The 7,119-nt window shown below is 52.7% G+C and overlaps 1 long non-coding RNA gene across 1 annotated transcript; it reads left to right on the top strand.

The window, feature by feature from the left end:
- Positions 1 to 297: 297 nt before the first annotated feature.
- Positions 298 to 2,696, top strand: LOC101671306. The gene is made up of 3 exons (XR_200735.2): positions 298 to 729; positions 1,070 to 1,160; positions 2,095 to 2,696. It is a non-coding gene; the product is annotated as an uncharacterized LOC101671306 (long non-coding RNA).
- The last annotated feature ends 4,423 nt before the right edge of the window (positions 2,697 to 7,119 follow it).

Here is a 7,119-nt window from a genome sequence, read left to right as displayed (position 1 = left end):
CTGGCTGACTCTCCGAAAAGCACGTGACTCTTGATCTCGGGGTCATGAGTTCCAGCCCTACCTTGGATGTAGAGATTACTAAAAATAAAAGTAGAAAGAAAGATGAAAGAGAGAAAGACAGGGCCTGGGTGGCTCAGTGGGTTAAGCCTCTGCATGGGGCGCTCTGCTCGGCAGGGATCCTGCTTCCTCCCCACCTCTCTCTCTGCCTGCCTCTCTGTCTACTTGTGATCTGTCTCTGTCAAATAAATAAAATCTTTAAAAAGAGAGAGAGAGAAAGTGAGAAGGAAGGAAGGAAAGAGGAAGGGGGGGGGAAGGGAGGCCTGCTTGCCGCCACGCTGGGGACCAGAAGAGGGAGCTAAGGGAGGGAGGAGAAGGTGCGAACAGGGGACCTGTGAACTTGCCCTTGAAGGAGGAGGCAAGGAGATTCCAGGGGAGGGAACAGTATTTGCAGAGCCAGGGAAGCATGAAGGAGTGGGCCAGGGTGTTTACAGAGGGAGGAGGGGCAAGGTGGGAATCAGGTTCAACCCCCACCCCAGAGCTGTCCCCACCCTGTTTCGACTTCCCTTGTCTCCTAACCCAGACTTCCCTGGTCGCCTTACCCACTTTTGTTTAGGGGAACAGATCCCTGCCATCATGACTGCCTCGTGCCCTGTCTCTTCTCTCCTTCCTCTTGAGTCCACCCTCCTCCAGGCTCCTGGAATTTGCTGGACACCTGACAAAGCCTGGGAGGTGAGCCCAGCAGTCCCCTGGGTAGGTGACATCACCTGCGCCCCTGAGAGGCCTGAGAAAGTCCAATGCCCTATCCCTGCCCTCCATCAGTATCCTTCCCTGCTGATTGTGGGCTTTTCTCTCCTTGGGGCTTCCCTGGTCTCCTGTGGTGGAGGACTGAGCCTTCTTTGGGGTCAGACCAGCCTGGGTTTAAAATCTCTCTCTCTCTCGGAGAGAGAGAGGTTTGTGTAGAAGGTTTGTGACTTTAGGCAAAGTACTTCAAGAATCAGAGACTCGGTTGTCTTATTTCTAGAGTGAGACTACCCACAGCAATCATTTTCCTCCCGGTCTCCTCTTCCAGGCAGGTTGGGAGAATTTCAGGAGATTAAATGTGATGGGATGCGGGAAGGCACCAGGCATGGCCTGAGGCGGCGAAGGAATTCCCTCCCGAGGTACAAAAGTTCATCTCCCCACCCATTCCACCCCTTCCTGCCTCCCCTCCCTGACAAACCTCTGCCCCTTTAGACCAGGATGTCTACACTGCCTCATAAACCACTCCCGGGCAACAACTCCCCCACCCCCCACCCCTGCCCCGCCCCCTCTCACATCCCTGGGTACAGGGCCACGGTCTGCTCCTCTCTCCCAGGCCCGGTACCCCTCCCTCCTGCTTCCTAGACCCTTCTTCCTCCAGCTCCTCCCAGGACAGCCCCTCGCCCAAACACTGTTTTGCCTCCCCTTACTTACCAGCCCTGAACTGCTCCCCACTAGTATTTCATTCCTTTACCCACCAAGGAGGCATGGAGGCTGCTTGTCTTCTGTTCTGGGGAACAGGCCAGGGAGACGATACCAAAGCACAACTGGGGTGGGGTGAGGCCGACTTTATATCTATATCGTGCCATCAACAAGCAGAGTCCCAGGATTTCCCAAAAAGAATCTGAATGTGCCCCCACCCTCCCCTTCCCACCCCCTGGGGAGCTGAGCCTCCTCCTCCCGGCCTCCTCCGTTCAGGGTCCCTTCCTTCCCTCAACCTTTCCCTCAGATGCTTCCCGCAGTTTGCCAGTGAACACGCTTCTGTCCTTATCTTTCTCGACCTCCTTGGAGGATCTGACCTATTCCTCACTCCTTCCAAACACCATTCTTTCCTTGGTCTTTGTGATACCCTGCAGGCCCCTGTTTCTAAAATGCACATCTGATCAGGCCAGTGATGCATTCTGAGGTCCCAGCCTCTGTTAGGATTTCAGAGCCGGGGGGGTGGGGGGGGTGGGGGGGTGGGGGGGGTGCCTGCGTGCTTGGCCCCTGCACACCTGCCCAGGGGTCCCCCTCTCCTTGCAAAGACTTGCCTGGGTGTTCCCTTCACCAGAAACCCTCTTTGGTCCTCACCCCTAGGGTCCCAGCCTGGACACCAGAACCCTTTTCTCACTCTCACTGACATAGCCTGGGCCCGCTTTCTTGGGGGTCTCCCCATGGCTGTTCTTCTCACAGCACCGAGGCCCCTCGCTGCCACCAGCTCCCCCATAAGACCGTGGGCTTCCTGTAACTGGGGGCTGTGCCTCCCTCTTCCACCACCGTCGTGGTTGCCAACACCATTCGGGGAATAAACCTCAACTCACTCTCTGAGATACAGATTTCCCCGGGTGTCCTGTGTTTTTTGTTTTCTCCTCTCCCCCTGGGTGTCCCATAGTTTTGTGCACTAAATTTGGCAACACTAACTAACTGCCGTACCCCTGGGGCCCAGCTCAGCGTCTGACATGGCTTTCGTGCTCAGTAAATGTTAGCTGAAGGAATCATGGTGGCAGTGACGGTGGGGGGCACAGGTGTTGTGGGACACAAAGGACAGGCAGCAGGCTCCCTAGAGGTGATACCTGAGTCCTGGCAGATGGCGCCAGTAGGTCACGGCCTCAGCCAGCTCCTCCACAGAGGTGCCTCCTATAATGGGCTTGAATAGTGCCCCAGAAGATATTTTTTTTAAAGATTTTACTTACTAGAGAGAGAGAGAGAGGAGACACGAGAAGGGGGAGGGGCAGAGGGAGAAGCAGGCTCCCCACTGAGCAGGGAGCCCAATGAGGGGCTCTGTCCCAGGACCCTAGGATCATGACCTGAGCCACAGGCGGACGCTCAACGACTGAGCCACCCAAGCGCCCAAAGGGCAGGTATCTTGTATGAGAAAAGAGAGAGATTGAGGTTTGAGACACACTCAGGGAACGTGGCCCTATGAGGACAGACAGGCAGAGACTGTAGGGATGCAGCTAGCAGCCGAGGAACGAGAGGATTTCCAGGAGCCTTCATGGGACAGATGCTCCCTGAGAGGCTCTAAAAGGAATCAACCCTCTCAACACCTTGTCTTTGGACTTCTGGCCTCCAGAGCTGTGAGAAGTTGACTTGCTATTGTTCTAAGCCACCCAGTATGGGGTACTTTGTTAGGACAGTCCTGGGAAACTAATATGCTCTTTGGGCTCCATCTTTCCTAAGCTCCCTCTGTCAGACTTTTCATGACTCTGGCCCCCAGAATCCTCTACGGGACCAGCGCTCTTGTCCAGCACATAGCAGTCAGCTAGCAAAATGGCCCCAGTGACTCTTACCTCCTGGCCTTTGTGCCCTTACCTTACCCAATTCCCTTCCACATTAACTCTGGGCTGACTTCTGTAATAATAAAATACTGTAGAAGTGATGGGTGGGGTTTCCAAGATCTCTAAGATGAGATCAAACTTCTGCCTGAGGCTCTGGGATTGGTCCCTTGGGGGCAGAGGCTGGGGTGGGGAGTAGGAGGAGAGAGGGAAGATGGGGTGGGAAGCCAGAAGCACAAGCAGCACCATGGAGAAGTCCCTATGGGGGAGAACTGAGGTTTTGCGCCAACAGCTGACCCCAACTTGCTAACCAAGTGAGTGAGCACACTGGAAGAGGTTGGTCCCACACCAGCCAAGAGTTCAGATGACTGAAGCCCTAGCCAACATCTTGATGGCAAACCCACGGGAGACCCCAAGGCAGAATTGCCCAACTTCACTGCTGAGATTCTGACCCACAGAAGTGGCCGTCTTCATGTTCACATGGCATTCTCCCTATATGGCTTTCTGCGTCCAGATGTCCCCTCCTTACAAGGACATCAGTCATATTGAACCAAGATTCACCCTAATGACCACAGTTTAATTTGGTTGCCTCTATAAAGACCCTATCTCCAAATAGGGTCGCATTCTGAGGGTCTAGGGATTAGGGCTTCAACACATGAATTTTGGGGAAGGACAATTCAGCCTCTAACAACACTCCAGGATCCTGTATATAGGATCAAGGTCTTTCTACCCCTAATTCACTCTGTTTCCTTCTCTCTGCCTCACCCCCTCCCATTTTGCACTCAGGACAGACATTACTAATCCCTCCTGGCACTGTTTCTGCTGAAGCAAAGTGTGGACACAGAGTCCCCTCATCAGCCATCACCAGGTAGCCCGCCCACTAATGCAGACTTGGCAGAGGAGGAGACAATGGCCAGTAAACTCATGTTGAATGAATAACTGGATACCTCTAACTATAAGAGTTCATAAACCACTGCTTGTCTGCCTGTTCTGGGTTATCTGTCCCTGCAGGCTCACCATTGGGCCCCATGAGCCTGCTTTCCATCAGGAGCTGTAGCTCTCTTTTGTGGTTCTCATCTTAGGAAAGGTGGGTACCTGGGAGCCATGACTTCAGGTCCAAAGTCCATGTCTGCCAGGAAAGAAACTCCACTCCCCCCCTTCCTTTTGTTTGGAGATCAGCCAGAGTACCAACACAATTGGTCCAATCCAGCCATTGGAATCCTTGGCCTGAGATTGGTTTAAGAATGGACTTGCTCGGGGTGCCTGGGAGGCTCAGTGGGTTAAAGCCTCTGCCTTTGGCTCAGGTCACGATCCCAGGGTGCCTTAGATCACACAAGTTGTGATGATCACACAAGTTGTGTGATCTAAGGCAGGACATCTTCAGAAGCCTCAGGTCCTCACTTATAAAATGAAGATTTCTAGGGGCACCTGGGTGGCTCAGTCAGTTGGGAGTCTGCTTTGGCTCAGGTCATGATCCCAGGGTCTAGGGATGGAGCCCCACATTGGGGGTCCTTGCTTAGTGGGGGGCCTGCTTCTCTCTCTCCCTCTGAAACTCCTCTTGCTGTGCTCTCTTTCTGTCAAATAAATAAATAAAATCTTAAACAACAACAACAACAAAAAGATTCCTAGAATACCTACCTCGTGGGGCTACTGTGGAGGGGCTACTGTGGAGGATGTGAGAAAAACCAGGTAAGGCATTTTGCACACAGTGGTTGATGCCTATAAACATTCATTTGTTTATTTGCCAATTTATTCAACCAATAGTTATCAGACCTTCTACTATGCACTTGTATTAATCTAGGATCTGGGCATGTGGCTATGAACAAATAATTGGTCATCAAATAAGTTGGCTGTTACATGATTATACGAAGTTGGCTCTTGGGGCGCCTGGGTGGCTCAGTCGGTTAAGCAACAGCCTTTGGCTCAGGTCATGATCCCAAGGTCCGGTGATCGAGCCCCACATTGGGATCCCTGCTCAGTGGGGAGCCTGCTTCTCCCTCTGCCTCTGCCTCTCCCCCTGCTTGTGTGCTTCTGCCCTCTCTCTGTCAAATACATAAATAAAATCTTAAAAAAAAAAAAAAAGAAGTTGGATCTTGCTCCTACTGTTTTGTAAGTCTTTGCCTTCCCTAAGGAGCTCCCAACACGGCAGTGTGAATCAGGGGAGATCTGGCAGAAGTGATTTCCCGGAACCTCTGGAGTGAGAGGGGCTGGGGCAGTCAGAAGGGCTTCCCTTTGCTCAAATGGAGAATTGGCCAACAAGGAAAAGGAGAACAGCGTTCCAGGTATAAGGAATGACACAAAGGAATTGCAGGTTGTTGGGGAACCTGGGTGGCTCAGTGGGTTAAGCCTCTGGCTTCAGCTCGGGTCATGGTCTTGGGGTCTTGGGGTCTTGGGATTGAGCCCGCATCAGGCTCTCTGCTCAGCAGGGAGCCTGCTTCCCCGTTTCTCTCTGCCTGCCTCTCTGCCTACTTGTGATCTCTCTGTCTGTCAAATCAATAAATAAAATCTTAAAAAAAAAAAAAGCATAATTCCAGTGGGATGGTGTTGACAGATGTGCTGCTTTAGAGGCTATGGTTGCAAGTGACAGAAAACTGAAATCAACAAGGCTTGATCAAGGGAATGTATTGGCTCATATGACTAAAACTTCAGGGGATCAGTGGCTTCAGGTAAGTTGATCCAGCAGCTCAACGATGCCACTGAGAAGTCAGTCCCCCCCCCCCCCCACCACTCTCTTCATGGTGACATCCACAGTGTTGGCTTTCCTTGATGATCAAAGATGGCAGCCAGCACTCCTGGCTCAGCTCCATGGCCTTTGTTCCATATTTGCAACGTGCTAATTGGGTTGCTAGTCTTCTTTCTCAACCAATCATGCTGTCCAGGGCCTTGGGAAAGGCTGACATTGGGGTTCAATGGCACCATACGGATTCTCAGAAAAGGCAAAGTGGGAACGGATGTCAGCAGGTCAGACTTTCCGTTTTTTAAGGTTTTATTTGTAAGTAATCTTTATACCCAACGTGGGACTCGTACTTAAAACCCTGAGATCAAGAGTTGCGGGCTCCACCAACTGAGCCAGCCACGCACCCGAGGAGGTCAGATTTTGAAGGAGATAGGTCATGATCAGGAGCTAGAACTTCAGCCAAGGGTAACCAGCAGTGGAGGACTGACGTGATCAGATTGGATTTGAGAAAGATCACCTTGGCTGCTGAATAAAGGACAGATTAGAAGGGAGCAGGAGAGGAGGCAAGGAAGCCAGCTGGGAGGCCGGCTCAGTGATGGGATGGGGACAGCCCAGGGCGAGGGGATTGACAGAAATTGGAAACTGATGTACTTGGAAGTGAAGCGCAGAGAGGTGTGCAGGGCAATACCTCTGTCTCTACTTTGGGTAAGGATGGGAAGGGGAAGTGGGAATGCAAATGGCTGGTCAAGAGGCTGAGGTCTGTTTTGGACAGGATGAGCACAAGGTCCCTGAGATAACCGCCAGCAGATATCCAGAAGGCAGTCGGTTGGATATGGCGGTCCAGAGCCTGGGAAGGGAGTCTGGGCTAGAGGTGGAGGCTGGAGAGTCCACAGTCCAGGAGTTAAGGATGTGGGCTGGACCTGAAGCATCAAGGGTGAGCATCAGGAGGCAGGCAGGAGGGGTGACTGGGGCGGGGGGGCGGGGGGGACTCACATCTGGAGTGGGACGGCCCCTCTCCGTCCAGTCCTGCTCAGACAAGGAGGGAGACCCGTGCCTGCCAAAAGTCCTTTGCATTTAGAGAAAACAGCCACTGGTGACCTTGGCAAGAAAATTCTCTGCGGAGTGGCAGAGGGTGAATCCGCACTGCAGTGGGCTGGGGAGTGAGTAGGA

The sequence above is a fragment of the Mustela putorius genome, unplaced genomic scaffold, assembly GCF_011764305.1.
Source record: "Mustela putorius furo isolate JIRA1106 unplaced genomic scaffold, ASM1176430v1.1 tig00000127_pilon_pilon_pilon, whole genome shotgun sequence".
Taxonomy (NCBI): Eukaryota; Metazoa; Chordata; class Mammalia; order Carnivora; family Mustelidae; genus Mustela; species Mustela putorius.
The sequence above is the reverse complement of the archived record's forward strand: the minus strand, read 5'-3'. Positions and strand labels throughout refer to the sequence as shown.